Source organism: Eptesicus fuscus, chromosome 1 (genome assembly GCF_027574615.1).
Source record: "Eptesicus fuscus isolate TK198812 chromosome 1, DD_ASM_mEF_20220401, whole genome shotgun sequence".
In the NCBI taxonomy this organism is placed as follows: domain Eukaryota; kingdom Metazoa; phylum Chordata; class Mammalia; order Chiroptera; family Vespertilionidae; genus Eptesicus; species Eptesicus fuscus.
Window position 1 is genome coordinate 87,540,200 of NC_072473.1, and position 15,681 is coordinate 87,555,880.

Genomic DNA, 15,681 nt, shown 5'->3' on the forward strand with positions numbered 1-15,681 from the left:
TGAGTCTGAGTAGGTCAGAGCATGGGCTTTTTCTTTTTAAGAGGACCACCTGGGACTTCAGCAGCCCATTGTCTCACTAAGCCACAGTCCCTGCTGGTTTTTACAGATTGAAGTTATGGGGGACTTCTCTTCCCGACATTAGAGCCCTGGGCTGGTGTGGGGCTGGGATCATTGCTCCTCAGGGGGAACCCCTGCAACTGCGATATCTCTCCCGATTTCATCTGCCACATATGGATATGTGACAAGCCTGTTCAGTGTCTCTCCCTCTCCTTCCAGTCTCAATGTGATTTCTGTATATCCTTAGTTATAGAACTTCTGTTCAGCTAGATTTCAGAAAGTTCTGAATGATGGTTGTTCTGAAGTTGTAATTTTGGTGAGGTTGTGGGAGGATGCAATTACTACATTTACCTACTCTACCATCTTGACTGAAAGCCCACCTTTTAGTTTTGGAGATTTCTATTGACATATCTCAGAGATTCTTTCCTCAGCCATGTCCTCTCTTTGATATCCCAACAAAGACATCTTTTATTTCCATTATAGTGTTTTTGACCTCTAGTGTTTTTTTTCTTAGACTTTCCATTTCTCTGCTTATATTACTCATCTGTTCTTGCATGCTGTCTACTTTTTGCATTAGAGTCCTAAGCGTATCAATCATAGTTGTTTCAACTTCCCAGTCTTATAATTCTATTATATATATATATATATATATATATATATATATATATATATATATATACTAGAGGCCCAGTGCACGGAATTCGTGCATGGAGGGGGGTTGTCCCTCAGCCCAGCCTGTACCCTCTCCAATCTGGGACCCCCCTCTCCTGCTGGCCATATTGTGGTGGCCATCTTGTGTCCACATGGGGGCAGGATCTTTGACCACATGGGGGCAGCTATATTGTGTGTTGCAGTGATGATCAATCTGCATAGTACTCTTTTATTAGATAGGATAGAGGCCTGGTGCACAGGTGGGTGCCAGCTGGTTTGCCCTGAAGGGTGTCCCTGATCAGGGTGGGGTTCCCTTGGGGCATGGGGCGGCCTGAGCAAGGGGCCTGTGGTGGTTTGCAGGTGGACCACGCCCCCTGGCAATGCAAGCAGAGGCCCTGGTATCTGGAATTTATTTTCCTTCTACAATTGAAACTTTGTAGCCTGGAGCAGAGCCAAGCCTGGGGCTCCCTCCGAGGCTGGCAGCCATTTGTGTTGGGGTTATAATTGAAACTTTGTTGCCTTAAGCGGGTGGGCCTGGCCAGGGTGTGTGGAAAGCTTTGCTTCCCCTGTTGCCGGCGGCAACCCTGGCCTGCTCTCTCAAGCTCCATTCTGCCACCATTTGTTTGAATTTGTTTACCTTCTATAATTGAAACTTTGTAGCTTGAGTGGAGGCTTAGGCCTGCAACGGCTGGCAGAAAGCTTGGCTTCCTCTGTTATCTAGGAAACCTTGCTCTCTGTGGCTGTAGCCATCTTGGTTTGGGTTAATTTGCATACTCGCTCTGATTGGATGGTGGGCGTGGCTTGTGGGTGTGTCGGAGGTATGGTCAATTTGCATATTTGTCTATTATTAGATAGGTTATATATATATATATATATATATATATATGTATATATATATATATATACACTAGAAGCCCATTGCACAAAGTTTTGTGCAAAAGACCTTCCTTCACCTGGCTGCTGGCACCAATTTTCTGCCAGCACCAGTTTTCCTCTGGCCCCCTGCAGATCGGAGCACCTCCCGCCAGCGCAATTGGCCACCCCGAGTTCCTCCAGCACCACCGGTGGAGGAATTCAGGGTGGCCGATCACGCTGGTGGGAGGCGCTCTGATCCACGGTTGGCCAGAGGAAAACTGGTGCTGGCAGAAAACTGGTGCCAGCAGCCACGCAATCAGCCATCCCGAGTTCCGCCACCAGTGCCTTCCACGGGCCCCATGGGTCCTTCCACAGTGCCGGCCGTTGGGGCCTGCAGGAGGAACGTGAGTCCCCGCCCTCCACCAGCCCAATCAGCCACCCCGAGTCCCGCCCCCAGCCTCCCAACGGCCCAATCGTGGCCGTAGCGGAGTGATGGTAATTTGCATATTACCATTTTATTAGGTAGGATATATATATTTCTGTTTATTTTATTTTTCTGTTAATCCTCACTGGAGGATATTTTTTTCTATTGATTTTTTAGAGAGAGTGGAAGGAAGGGGGAGAGACAGAGAAGCATTGATGTGTGAGAGATGAATTTATTGGTTGCCTTCTGCACGCTCCCAACCAAGGCCAGAGAGAGATCGAGCCTGCAACCAAAGTACTGTATATGCCCTTGATTGGAATTGAACCCAAGACATTCAGTCTGTGGGCCAATGTTCTAACCACCAAGCACCAGCTAGGGCAATATAGTTCTGTTTAGGACTTAGTGTTTTAGTGAGCTTGTACCTATAGATTGTGAACTTGATATGTGCTTCTTAGTCTCCTCACCACTACCTTAGGTGGGACTGGAGGGCTGGAGTAGTTGGAGTTCAGTATTTCCTTTCTCTTATGTGAAAGGCTAAATGAGGCTAGAGCTTAGTATTTCCTTTCTTCCATGGAAGCCCAAAGTCTGCTTGAATTTGGCATTTCTACTCTGCCATGTTATTTAGCCTGTGAAAAAAACCCAAGCAGGTTAGTCTCTGGTGAAATAATTTCTACTGTGAGCAAACCTTGATAAGAATTATAGAACTCTCTAGCATTTTTTCAGGATGATTCTTTATTCATTCCCTTGCCAAAAGCACTAAAGGATTTTTCTCCAGTATTCAGTGTGATAACCTGGTAGAGCCCTAGGTAGTAAAACTCTCAGGAGTTGGGGGCTGCTGATGCCTCGCTACCCCTGAAGTTCTTATCTCTCAGACGTGTCCACACTGAATTGCCAACAATTTATAAATTACAGTTCATGTTTTCTTACCCCAGCACTTTTCCATCAGATCTTGCCATTTGTTGGTTTCTGTGCTGGTAAGTGGTGATTCTTTGTTTTGTTTTTTAAATATATTTGTATTGATTTCAGCGAGGAAGGGAAAGGGAGAGGGAGATAGAAACAGTAATAATGAGAGAGAATTATCGATTGGCTGCCTCCTGCATGTCCTTACTGGGGATGAAGCCTGCAACCCTGGCATCTGCCCTGACTGGGAATCAAACTGTGACCTCCTGGTTCATAGGTTGTCACTCAACCATTGAGCCACATGGGGAAAATGTTGGGATGTGAACTTCCTATTTATTTTGAAGTTTGTTCAGCTTTTACTGTTGTAAGGATGGAGTGGCAACTTTCAAGCTTCTTACATGGTGAACTGGACACCTGAAATCTCCCAGATTTTTACATCAATATTGATCTGTAGTCCCCCTCCCTCCCTCCCTCCCTCCCTCCCTCCCTCCCTCCCTTCCTTCCTTCCTTCCTTCCTTCCTTCCTTCCTTCCTTCCTTCCTTCCTTCCTTCCTTCCTTTTGTAGTGCCTTTAACTGACTTTGGTATTAGGTAGTACCTTTGACTGACTTTGGTATTAGGGTTATGCTGGCTACATAGAAGGCATAAGAAAGTCTTCTATCCTCTTAAAATTTTTGGAAGAGTTTGAAGAATGCTGTTAATCATTCTTTAAATAATTGGTAGAATTCATCAGTGTAGCCATCTGCTCCTGGACTTCCCTTTGTTGGAAGGTTTTTGATTACAGTTTAAATCTCCTTGCTAGTTATAGGTACACTTATATTTTCTGTTTCTTCATATCTTTGCAGATTGTGTGTTTCCAGGAATTTAAACATTTTGTCTAGGTTATTCAATTTGTTGGGTTATGGCTGTTCATAGTAATCTCTTACAATCCATTTTATTTAAGTAAAATCAGAAGTAATGTTCACTATTTTCTTTCTGATTTTTGTTATTTGTATCTTATCTCTTTTTTCTTAGTGAATCCAGCTTTTTCTTGTTTTGATATTCTCTATTTCCTTTATTTCTGCTCTAATATTTATTATTTCCATCTTTCTGCTAACATTGGGTTTAGTTTGTTCTTCTTTTTCTAGCTTCTTAAGGTATAAAGTTAGGATGCTGATTCAAAGGTGTTTTCTTTTTAATAAAACATTTAAAACTATAAATTTCCAGCTCAGTACTGACATTGCTGCATCCCATAAATTTTAGTATGTTGTGTTTCACATTGATCTTCCGCAAGATATTATCTAATTTTTTTGTGAAAAATCCAAAGATTTGTGAATCTATGAACCATTGGTTGTTTAAAAGTGTATCATTTTATTGCCATATATTTGTGAATTTATCAGTTTTCCTTCTGCTAATTTCTAGTTTTATCTATTGTGATTAGAAAATATACTTTGTATGATTCAGTATTTATATATTTATTAAGACATATTTTATGGCCTAACCTATGGTCTATCATGGAGAGTGTTTGATGTGCACCTGAGAAAAATATGCATTCAGCTATTGTTGATTGGAGTGTTCTGTATATGTCTGGTGGGTTCAATTAATCTAGAATGTTGTTCAAATCCTCTATTTCTTCATTGATTTTGTCTGTTCTAGTTTTAAGAGAGGTATTTAAGTTTTCTACTATTATTGCAGGACTCTATTTTTGCCTTTCTGCATGAACTTATATCTAAAATATATGAAGCAATCATAACCTCTGCATGAACTTATATCTAAAATCACTTTTTTAGACAACATATACTTGTATTCTGTTTATTAATACATTCTGCCAATCTATGTCTTTTGAATAGGGTATTTAATTCATTTACAGTTTAAGCAATTAGTAACACTTTTACCATTTTATTTTTTATTTTATATGCCTGTTATAGTTTTCTGTCCCTCATTTTCTCCATTACTGCCTTCATTTGTCTTTTGTTGATTTTTCATCGTGATAAATTTTGATTGTTTTCTTATTTCCTTTTGTTTATATTCTATAGATATTTCATTTATGGTTACCATGAGAAAAATTACAAATATATTCTAAATTTATGACTCTTTACCTTATTAAATTAGTAGCAAAGTAACTTCAAATGCATGCATAAGCACTACTCCTTGACAACTCTGCTCCCCCCTCACCACTTAAGCTTGTTGATGTCACAAATTACATCTTTATATATTGTATATCCAATTACATAGATTTATAATTATTTTTATGGCTTTGTCTTTTAAATCTTGTAGAAAATAGAAAGTGGGGTTAGAAACAAAATTTACTATGCTACTTTTTTCTTTTACATTTGCCCATGTATTTACTTTTACCAGAGAACTTTATATTTTCATATGGCTTTGAGTTACTGCTTAGTGTCCTCTCATTTCAACTTAAGGATTCCCTTTAGCATTTGCCCTCTTGTAGGTCTGTTGGTAATGAACTCTTTCATATATGTTTGTTTGGAAATGTCTTAATTTCTCCCTTATTATTGACTTACATATTTGCTAGATGTAGAATTTTCAGTTGCCAGTTTACTTCTTTCAGTGCTTAAATACAGGGTGGAGCAAAAGTAGGTTTACAATTGTGAGTATGCAAAACACAGTTTATTCTTATATTATTTTTTATTAAGTATTATATTATTTTCTACACAAAAAACTGTAAACCTACTTTTTCCCAACCCTGTATATCATCCTACTGCTTTCTGGCCTGTAAGGTTTCTGCTGGGAAATTCACTCATATTTCTATTGGGAATTCTTTGTACATGATGAGTCACTTTTCTCTTGTTGCTTTCATTACTTCCTCTTTGTCTTTGAACAATCAGAGTGTATGGTCTCTTCGATTTATTATTTAGAGATTTTATTCAAATTTTGTATTACCTTGAATTTAAAAAGTTTTCTGTCATTCTTTCTTCAATAATTTTCTCTCTTCTTCTTGAACGTCCATAATGCTTATTTTGGTTCACTTGATGGTTTATCACATGTCCTTTAGGCTCTGTTCACTTTTCTTTAGTCTTTTTTACCCTTCAGAATCCATAATTTTCTTTTTTTTTCTTTTTTTAAATTTCTATGATTGGAAAGGGTTGGTACCCCTTTTAATTTTTTTTTTAATATTTTTATTGAGGTATTATATGTGTACATATCTTACTATTACCCCCCCCCTCACCCCACACCCACACATGCCCTCCCCCCCCAGAGTTTTGCGTCCATTGTTTATGCTTATATGCATGCATACAAGTCCTTCGTTTGATTTCATAACTCCCCCACCTTTCCCAAACTTTCCCCCTGTACTTTGAAAGTCTGTTTGATGCTTTACTGTCTCTGTATCTATCTTTTTGTTCACCACTTTATAATGTTCTTTACTATCCCTAAATGAGTGAGATCATGTGGTATTTTTCTTTCATTGACTGGCTTATTTCACTTAGCATAATGTTCTCCAATTCCATCCAGGTTGCTGCAAATGATGAGAATTCCTTCTTTTTTATGGCAGCATAGTATTCCATTGTGTAGATGTACCACAGTTTTCCGATCCACTCATCTGCTGACGGGCACCTAGGCTGTTTCCAAATCTTAGCTATTGTAAATTGTGCTGCTATGAACATAGGAGTGCATATATCCTTTCTGATTGGTTTTTCTAGTTTCTTCGGATATATTCCCAGGAGTGGGATTACTGGGTCAAATGGGAGTTCCATTTTCAGTTTTTTGAGGAAACTCCATACTGTTCTCCACAGTGGCTGCACCAGTCTGCATTCCCACCAGCAGTGCACGAGGGTTCCTTTTTCTCCGCATCCTCGCCAACACTTGTTGTTTGTTGATTTGTTGATGATAGCCATTCTGACAGGTGTGAGATGGTACCTCATTGTTGTTTTGATTTGCATCTCTCGGATAATAAGTGACTTTGAACATGTTTTCATGTGTCTCTTGGCCTTCCTTCTGTCTTCTTTTGAAAATATTCTGTTTAGGTCTGTTGCCCATTTTTTTATTGGATCATTTATCTTCCTCTTATTGAGTTGCATAAGCTGCCTGTAGATGTTGGAGATTAAACCTTTATCAGTGATAGCATTTGCAAATATGTTTTCCCATGCAGTGGGCTTTCTTGTTGTTTTGTTGATGGTTTCTTTTGCTGTAAAAAAGCTTTTTATTTTGATGTAGTCCCATTTGTTAATTTTCTCTTTAGCTTCCATTGCCCTAGGGGCAGTGTCAGTGAAGAAGTTCTTGTGGCATATGTCTGAGATTTTGTTGCCTGTGGATTCCTCTAGTATTTTTATGGTTTCCCGTCTGATGTTTAAGTCCTGTATCCATTTTGAGTTTATTTTTGTGTATGGTGTAAGTTGGTGATCTAGTTTCATTTTTTTGCATGTATCTGTCCAGTTTTCCCAACACCATTTATTGAAGAGACTGTCTTGACTCCATTGTATGTTCATGCCTCCTTTGTCAAATATTAATTGAGCATAGTGGTTTGGGTCGATATCTGGGTTCTCTATTCTGTTCCATTGATCAATATGTCTGTTCTTGTGCCAGTACCAGGCTGTTTTGAGAACAGTGGCTTTGTAATACAGCTTGAAATCTGGTATTGAGATCCCACCTACTTTATTCTTCTTTCTGAGGATTGCTGAGGCTAGTCGGGGTCTTTTTTTATTCCAGATGAATTTTTGGAGAGTTCTTTCTAGGTCTGTGAAATATGCTGTTGGTATTTTGATGGGGAGTGCATTGAATCTGTAGATTGCTTTGGGTAGTATGGACATTTTAATGATGTTGATTCTACCAATCCAGGAACATGGTATATTCTTCCATCTGTTTACGTCTTCCTCTATCTCTTTTTTCAGTGTCCTGTAGTTTTCTGCGTATAGGTCTTTTACCTCCTTAGTTAAGTTTATTCCTAGGTATCTTAATTTTTTTGGTGCGATGGTAAATGGGATTGCTTTTTTAGTCTCTCTTTCTGTAAGTTCATTATTGGTGTATAGAAAAGCCATAGATTTCTTGGCATTAATTTTGTATCCCGCTACATTGCCGAATTCATTTATTAAGTCTATTAGTTTTTTGATGGAATCTTTTGGGTTTTTTATGTACAATATCATGTCATCTGCAAATAAGGACAGCTTCACTTCTTCTTTTCCAATTTGGATGCCTCTTATTTCTTCTTCTTGCCTAATTGCGATAGCTAATACTTCCAGTACTATGTCAAATAGAAGTGGTGAGAGTGGGCATCCCTGTCTTGTTCCTGTTCTTAGGGGAAATGGTTTTAGTTTTTGCCCATTGAGTATGATGTTTGCTGTGGGTTTATCATAAATAGCTTTTATTATGTTGAGGTATGAGCCTTCTATTCCCACCTTGTTGAGAGTTTTTATCAAGAAAGGGTGTTGGATTTTGTCAAATGCTTTTTCTGCATCTATTGATATGACTATGTGTTTTTTATCTCTCAATTTGTTTATGTGATGTATCACGTTTATTGATTTGCGGATATTGTACCATCCTTGCATTCCTGGAATAAATCCTACTTGGTCATGGTGTATGATCTTTCTGATGTACTGCTGGAGCCGATTTGCTAGAATTTTGTTGAGGATTTTGGCATCAATGTTCATGAGGGATATTGGCCTGTAATTCTCTTTCATTGAGTTGTCTTTATCTGGTTTTGGTATTAGGGTGATGCTGGCTTCATAGAAGGAGCTTGGAAGTGTTCCTTCCTCTTGAATTTTTTGGAATAGTCTGAGGAGGATAGGTTTTAGTTCTTCCTTGAAAGTTTGATAAAACTCTCCTGTGAAGCCATCTGGCCCCGGGCTTTTGTTTGCCGGAAGCTTTTTGATGACTGCTTCAATTTCTTCCATAGTTACTGGCATGTTGAGCTGTTTAGAATCTTCCTGATTGAGTTTTGGAAGGTTGTATTCATAATTTTCAATATCTTCAGTTTCACTGGTTCTTTTTTCTCCCTGTTTGAACCCCTCTAGCAAATTTTTCCATTCAGTTATGTTATTTTTCAGCTTTAGAATTTTTTTATTCTTTACTATTTTTATCTTAGTTGATATTTTCATTTTGATCATATATCATTTTTCTGAATTCCTTTGTTCTTTGTCCATGTATTCTTTAATTTCTTTAAGCATATTTAACACAGTTTTTAAAAATATTTGTCTAGTAAGTTCAATCATATATTCCTTTGGGAATAATCTCTAGGGATTTATTTCGTTCCTTTGAATTGGCTGTGGATCCTTGTTTCTCTGTATGTCTTATAGTACTATGTTGAAAATTGTGCATGTGAAAAATGGCCACCTCTCCCAATCTTTGCAGACTTACTTTTTTTTTGTCTTCTTTAGAGCCTTTGGATCAGCCCAGGGTGAAGGCTTAAGCTCTTCTTTAGTCTTTTCTGGGTATGTTTCCTCTATGGGTCTGTGGCTGTGCTATTTTTATATTTTTATCTCCCAGCTGCTTTTAAAAGTCTTAGTGTCCCAAATGTCTCACCATAGATTCTTCTTACCATAGATTATCTATAATCTTTTGCCTCCAGGCATCTACAGGTCTATAGTTCACCTGCAGTTTCTATATGCCACGATTTCCAGATTGAAATCAAACATTTTCTTCTGCTTCTCAGTTGAGCATCAAGTCAGGCAAGACAGAAACCGTCATCCAAGCAGCGTATGAGCAGACTAAAACTTGAAAAAACTTTTCACTCTGCTTCTACTGTTTTCTTTCTTTCTTATTTATTTATTTATTTATTTATTTATTTATTTATTATTGATTAAGGTATTACATATGTGTCCTTATGGCCCCATTGCCCCTCCACCCTTCACTCATGCCCTCACCGCCCCCCCCCCCCCCCCGGTGTCTGTGTCCATTGGTTAGGCTTATATGCATGCATACAAGTCTTTTGGTTGATCTCTCCCCCTTATCCCTACTCTCCCCTGCCTTCCCTCTGAGGTTTGGATTGTCTGATCGATGCTTCTCTGTCTCTGGATCTGTTTTTGTTCATCAGTTTATTTTGTTCATTATATTCCATAAGTGAGTGAGATCATGTGATATTTATCTTTCTCTGACTGGCTTATTTCACGTAGCATAATGCTCTCCAGTTCCATCCATGTTATTGCAAATGGTAAGAATTCCTTCTTTTTTACCACAGCGTAGTATTCATTGTGTAGATGTACCACAGGTATTTAAAACACTCATCTGCTGATGGGCACTTAGGTTATTTCCAAATCTTAGCTATGGTAAATTGTGCCTCTATGAACATAGGGGTGCATATATCCTTTCTGATTGGTGCTTCTAGTTTCTTGGGATATATTCCTGGAAGTGGGATCACTGGGTCAAATGGGGGTTCCATTTGTAGTTTTTTGAGGAAACTCCATACTGTTCTCCACAGTGGCTGCACCAGTCTGCATTCCCACCAGCAATGCACAAGGGTTCCCTTTTCTCCACATCCTCACCAGCACTTTTCATTTGTTGATTTGTTCATGATAGCCATTCTGACAAGTGTGAGATGGTACCGCATTGTCATTTTAATTTGCATCTCTCCGATGATTTGAGCATGTTTTCATATGTCTCTTGGCCTTCCTTATGTCCTCTTTCGAAAATTATCTATTTAGTTCCTTTGCCCATTTTTTAATTGGGTTGTTTATCTTCCTTTTGTTAAGTTGTATGAGTTCCTTGTAAATGTTGGAGATAAACCCTTATCGGTGATGACATTGGCAAATATGTTCTCCCATGCAGTGGGCTTTCTTGTTGTTTTGTTGATGGTTTCTTTGCTTCTACTGTTTTCAATGTGATCACTTGGTTGTCATAGATCTTTGACTGGTTTATAGATCTCCTATGAAGTAATTTTAGTGAATATCTAGTTGTTAATTTGATATTTCCATAGGAGAGTGTGGGATTTTTTAGTCCACCATCTTGTTGACATCATCTACCATCTAATGATTTTTAAAATATGACATGAAAACTGGTAGCAATAATTGAAAGTATAGAATCTTCTAACCTCTGAGAGACAAAAGTAAATAAATAAATAAAGTAAATAAATGGACATTACACATTTTATTTTCTCAACTTTCAATTTTGTTACCTACAGTTAATTAGATGTCATTTTTTCTTTTCTTTTTTTTCTCTTCTCTTCTCTTCTCTTCTCTTCTCTCTCTCTCTCTCTCTCTCTCTCTCTCTCTCTCTCTCTCTCTCTCCTCTCCTCTCCTCTCCTCTCCTCTCCTCTCTTCTCCTCTCCTCTCCTCTTCTCTTCCATTTGTCACTAACAACTGAAGAACCTCCTCTTTTGTTTCCATACTTCAGGGAACAAGAGGCACCTTTCCAACATATAACCTTAGAATTATCACACATCTGACTTATTGTTTAAATCAGCTGTAGTCACACCCTAGCCTGTTTGGCTCAGTAGATAGACTTTCAGCCTGCAGACCAAGGTATCCTGGCTTCGATTCTGGTCAAGGGCATGTGTGCAGAAGGCAACCAATAGATGTGTTTCTCTCACATTGATGTTTCTTTCTGTCTTTTCCTCTCTCTTCCACTCTCCCTAAAAATCAATAGAAAATTATCCTCGGGTGAGGATTAACACCCCCCCCACCTCCAATCAATCTATCAATCAATCAGTCAATCAGCTGTAGTCACATTCTTGTATGTATGTGTGAAACTGAGGTTTACTGCCTCTATACCACCTCCCAAATTTCTAGAGGAAATATACTTAGCATTTTAAGGTGATAATTTTATACATATCTGGGGCTGGCTTTTGCTCACTTCTCTCTCTCTTTTTACCCCCTCTTCCTCGCTTCTATCTTTTGGAAACACTAATGTTTAATTGCTCAAAAAATTTTTTGTTATTATGTAAAAACGCTAGGAATATGTTCATTCCTGATAAATAAACAAAAAATAAAGAAAATTAATGGTCTGTGTTATGTGGCATCAAATATGCTGGTGCTCAAAGTTTCTTCCTCACTAAAACTGTATATTGGATGAAAAATTTTAACTGTGACTTCAAACCATGGCCTAAGTTGGTATTTCAAAATTAGAGAGTTTTATGAATTGTATTATAAAACATGAAAAATATTTCAAATAAACAGATGACACTTTGAAAAATCGTACTGATTTATTTTTAGTGCAATAACAATTTTTTGTCTTCTTGCTGATTTTAACAACATGTAAAAGTAGTAGATACAGCATTCTAATTATCAATTGAATTTAATTGATCAAAGTTTAGAATATTCAAATTTTCTACTTTTTTATAGATCAAATAAATTGTCATTATTGTTTCCACAAATAGTTTTAAATAATTAAAATAAAAATTTTGTTGAACCAAATGAATTTGCAACAATGAGTATATTTTATAGAATTTAGTCTTGTAATATTTATAATGTTCCAAATTATAAAGGCCAATTAAATTGGCTTAAATTATAACTTCCACATGCTTAGTTAACTTTGTGTCTTTAAATTCATATTAAATTGAGTTAATTAGTAAATATTTTTTGGCTATCTGGACAATTTCAGAAAAATGTTCAAAGTGTTGGTCACTACACACAGTTTTCATTCACCCTTGTTCCTTATATATATAACAGCTATAAATTAACAAGTTGAAAAGTCTTGGGTAGTATTAATATATGGGTTTATTGTTACTTTAAAATTGTATACATATTCATTGTGAATACCCCCAGGAGGTCCCTCTCCCTTGGGCTCTGTTTAGGGGCTCTGTCCAAATGGGATAAGGTGGGCTCTGTTTATGGCTGTGCCCCTTGATGTACACTCTCCTTCCACAATGTTGGATAGAAAGACAGGACTTGATATTCCTACAGTTTCTCAGAGTCCTGTAGACAATGACTGAGGAGACAAACAATGCAGGAAGCATCTAGTAAAAAAACATTAAAAAATCAATTTAAACACTAAAAATAATCCTATGTAACATGAAATATGTGGTGGTGGACAAAAAGAGCTAGACAATTCTTGATTTCTTGGCTTCTAGTTTTTCTCTGTAAGAAAACAAGTTTTAATTGTTTGGTTGGTCCTTTGGTAAAGATAAATGATATGTGTAATAGTTACAGAGAGAAATGAACATATAAGAGATAATGGATATAATTTATGTTTTTGTTTATTAGAGGAATTGTTACACATTTATTAAGATAATAAATTCAATATGACATATACATTGTTTTATTTAATGTTTATAAAGTTAATTATATGTTTTAAATAAGTTGGAAAGCTTCACATTATCATATAACCTTTACATTTATATATACACTGAGTGGCCTGATTATTATGATCTCTGAACGCATAATAATCTGGCCACTCAGTGTATCTACACTAATAAAAGAGAAACATGTAAATTGACCATATCCCTGCAATGCCCACCAGTCAATCAGGAGGGAATATGCAAATTAGCAGGACAAAGATGGCAGTGGCCCTGCCCCTCCAGCTGCTTCAGGTGCAGAGTGGCTGGGTGGGGCAGGAAGCCTGCTATGAGGGGGACGGCGGAAGGAGCTACAGGAATGGTGCTCAGGCCGGAGTGAAGCGAAGACTCCAGCCAGAGTGAAGCCTGCAGACACTGGCCGGAGTCAGTGAAGGCTGCGAAGACTCTGGCTAGAGCAAAGACACTGGCTGGAGCGAAGTCCTGGGTCCCGGGTTCTGGAGGAAAACTGGTGCTGGCAGCCAGGTGAAGGAAGGCCTATTGCACAAATCTTCATGCAATGGGCCTCTAATATATATATGAATTCGTGCATGGGTGGGGCCCGGCCATCCTGGTCAGGGGAAGGGACATGGGCGGTTGACTGGCCTGTTTGCTGGTCAACTCCTGGTCTAGGGAACAATTTGCATATTAGCCTTTTATTATATAGGATATACACTGAGTGGCCAGATTATTATGCGTTCAGAGATCATAATAATCTGGCCACTCAATGTAAGTCTAAACACATATAAAGCTATATTAAGGTTAGAAATAAAGGTGGCATATTCTTTACTGGAAATTATTACATGAATACTATACAGATAATAAAATAAGAATTTGAGATTTCTTTCTGTTCAAGACCAACTTATGCTGTACACAGAAAACAGGCAGTTTTTTTCATTGAAATATTTTATAAACTATCTGTACTTCCGGCATATACTTAAATCATCTTTCAAAAAAAATTCCTTATTTTTGGGAAAAAATGAAGTTCCTAATAATCATTGTTGCTTATCACTATGTTTTCAAAATATTAGTTGTAAATATTTCATAATTTGTATATCTTGGTCATTGCCAGGAGTGTGCTCATTCAATTATAGAATGCTATTTCAACTGTCTCTGCTGCAAATTTATTTAATTTAATGGTAATTTTTCTATATTTCTTTATTACTTCCCTCCCCTCTTAAGAATTTTATTTACTGTGTTAACAAAAAACAAAAATCCCCATCCCCACCAAAATCCTGGTTTGTGCTCTGAAATGATGTTTCTGACTACTTTGTTACCTTTGTGAACAACTGTAGATGCAAAGGAAAATTTGCATTTGCCTGGTAATGCCTTTTCTTATTTATACATGCAGAAAAGTATTACCTTGTATAACTAACAAAAGATAAAGGGGTCTTCTTGGTCTTTTCTTCTTCGAATGACTATTGCTTCTCTATGTCACCAACAACATGAGTTCAGCTTAAAGACATTGTGTAGACCATATGCTTTCACAATTACTGATTCCTTTGTAAATCAATGTAGTCAATGAAGAGATCCTTTTTATTATTGTTTAAGTACTATGACTATCAGAAAATTTGTGAAATATCAATTTTTTGGTATTTTGTGAAATGTGAAAGATTATTGATATTTAAACCTTATATTTCCAACACTCAGCACAGGCATTATTAGGCTCTCAAAAAAATATTTGTTGAATGAATGAATTGGTTGGTGATGCTTAATTCTTCTTCAAAGAACTGGACATGAAATCTAATATCTCAGCTCTAGCTCCAGCTCAGTGTGATCTTGAAGAGGTCACTCCTACATTCTGGGTCTCAGTTTATGAAATGGAGGTAGATGGAGTCAGGTTGGACTAATAATATCTTTGGAAGTTTTCCAGATATCGCATTTGCAGAAAAATTACCCCCCACCCTGACCCAGGTTCTGACACTACATTGTCAGGGACTCTTTGGGTCTCCTCCCTGAAAATGAGGACCTGGGAGGATTAGAAACCTGGATGCAGGTAGTGTGTCAGAAGCCTGAGCCTTAGAGTCAGAAAACCTTGGTTTGAGTCTTGGCCTGACCTTTAGGTGACCTTGGGCAAATCTCTTCTCTTCCCTGGGCTTCCTGGATCTCTTCACCTAAAATGAGGCATAGGTTGACCTCACATACTTGAAGAACAGTGATGCTGGCTCCAGGCCTCAGTTTTATAGGCTCTTTTTATTTTTGTAAAGCTACACTGTCCAGACAGAAACTTCAGAGGACTATCTTATTGTTGAGGGATGACATGTAAAGAAAGTTTTCAAAAAGAACAACAAACAAAGCCCAGAGTAAGTAGAAGGAAGGAAATAATAAAGATTAGAGCAAAAATTAATGAAATAGAGTCTTAAAAAATAGTACAAAAGATCAATGAAACCAAGAGCTGGTTTTCTAAAGATAAACAAGATTAACAAACCTTTAACCAGACTCATCAAGAATAAAAGAGAGAGTCCAGCTGATGTGGCTCAGAGGTTGTCGACCTATGAATCAGGAGGTCATGGTTTGATTTCTAGTCAGAGCACATGCTGGGGTTGCATGCTTAATCCCCAGTAGGGGGCTTGCAGGAGGCAGCCAACCAATGGTTTTCTCTCATCCTTGATATTTCTATCTTGCTCTCCCTTTTCCTTCCTCTCTGAAATCAATAATAAT

General features: G+C 37.7%; 2 non-coding genes across 2 annotated transcripts; one reads left to right on the plus strand and one right to left on the minus strand.

Annotated features, from left to right (window-relative positions):
* Positions 1-12,509: 12,509 nt before the first annotated feature.
* Positions 12,510-12,707, plus strand: LOC114229201 (small nucleolar RNA SNORA73 family). The gene has a single exon (XR_003615286.2). It is a non-coding gene; the product is annotated as a small nucleolar RNA SNORA73 family (small nucleolar RNA).
* A 377-nt stretch (positions 12,708-13,084) lies between these two features.
* MIR9256B-2 (microRNA mir-9256b-2) lies at positions 13,085-13,154 on the minus strand. Its single transcript, NR_130558.2, has one exon. It is a non-coding gene; the product is annotated as a microRNA mir-9256b-2 (primary transcript).
* Between the last annotated feature and the right edge of the window lie 2,527 nt (positions 13,155-15,681).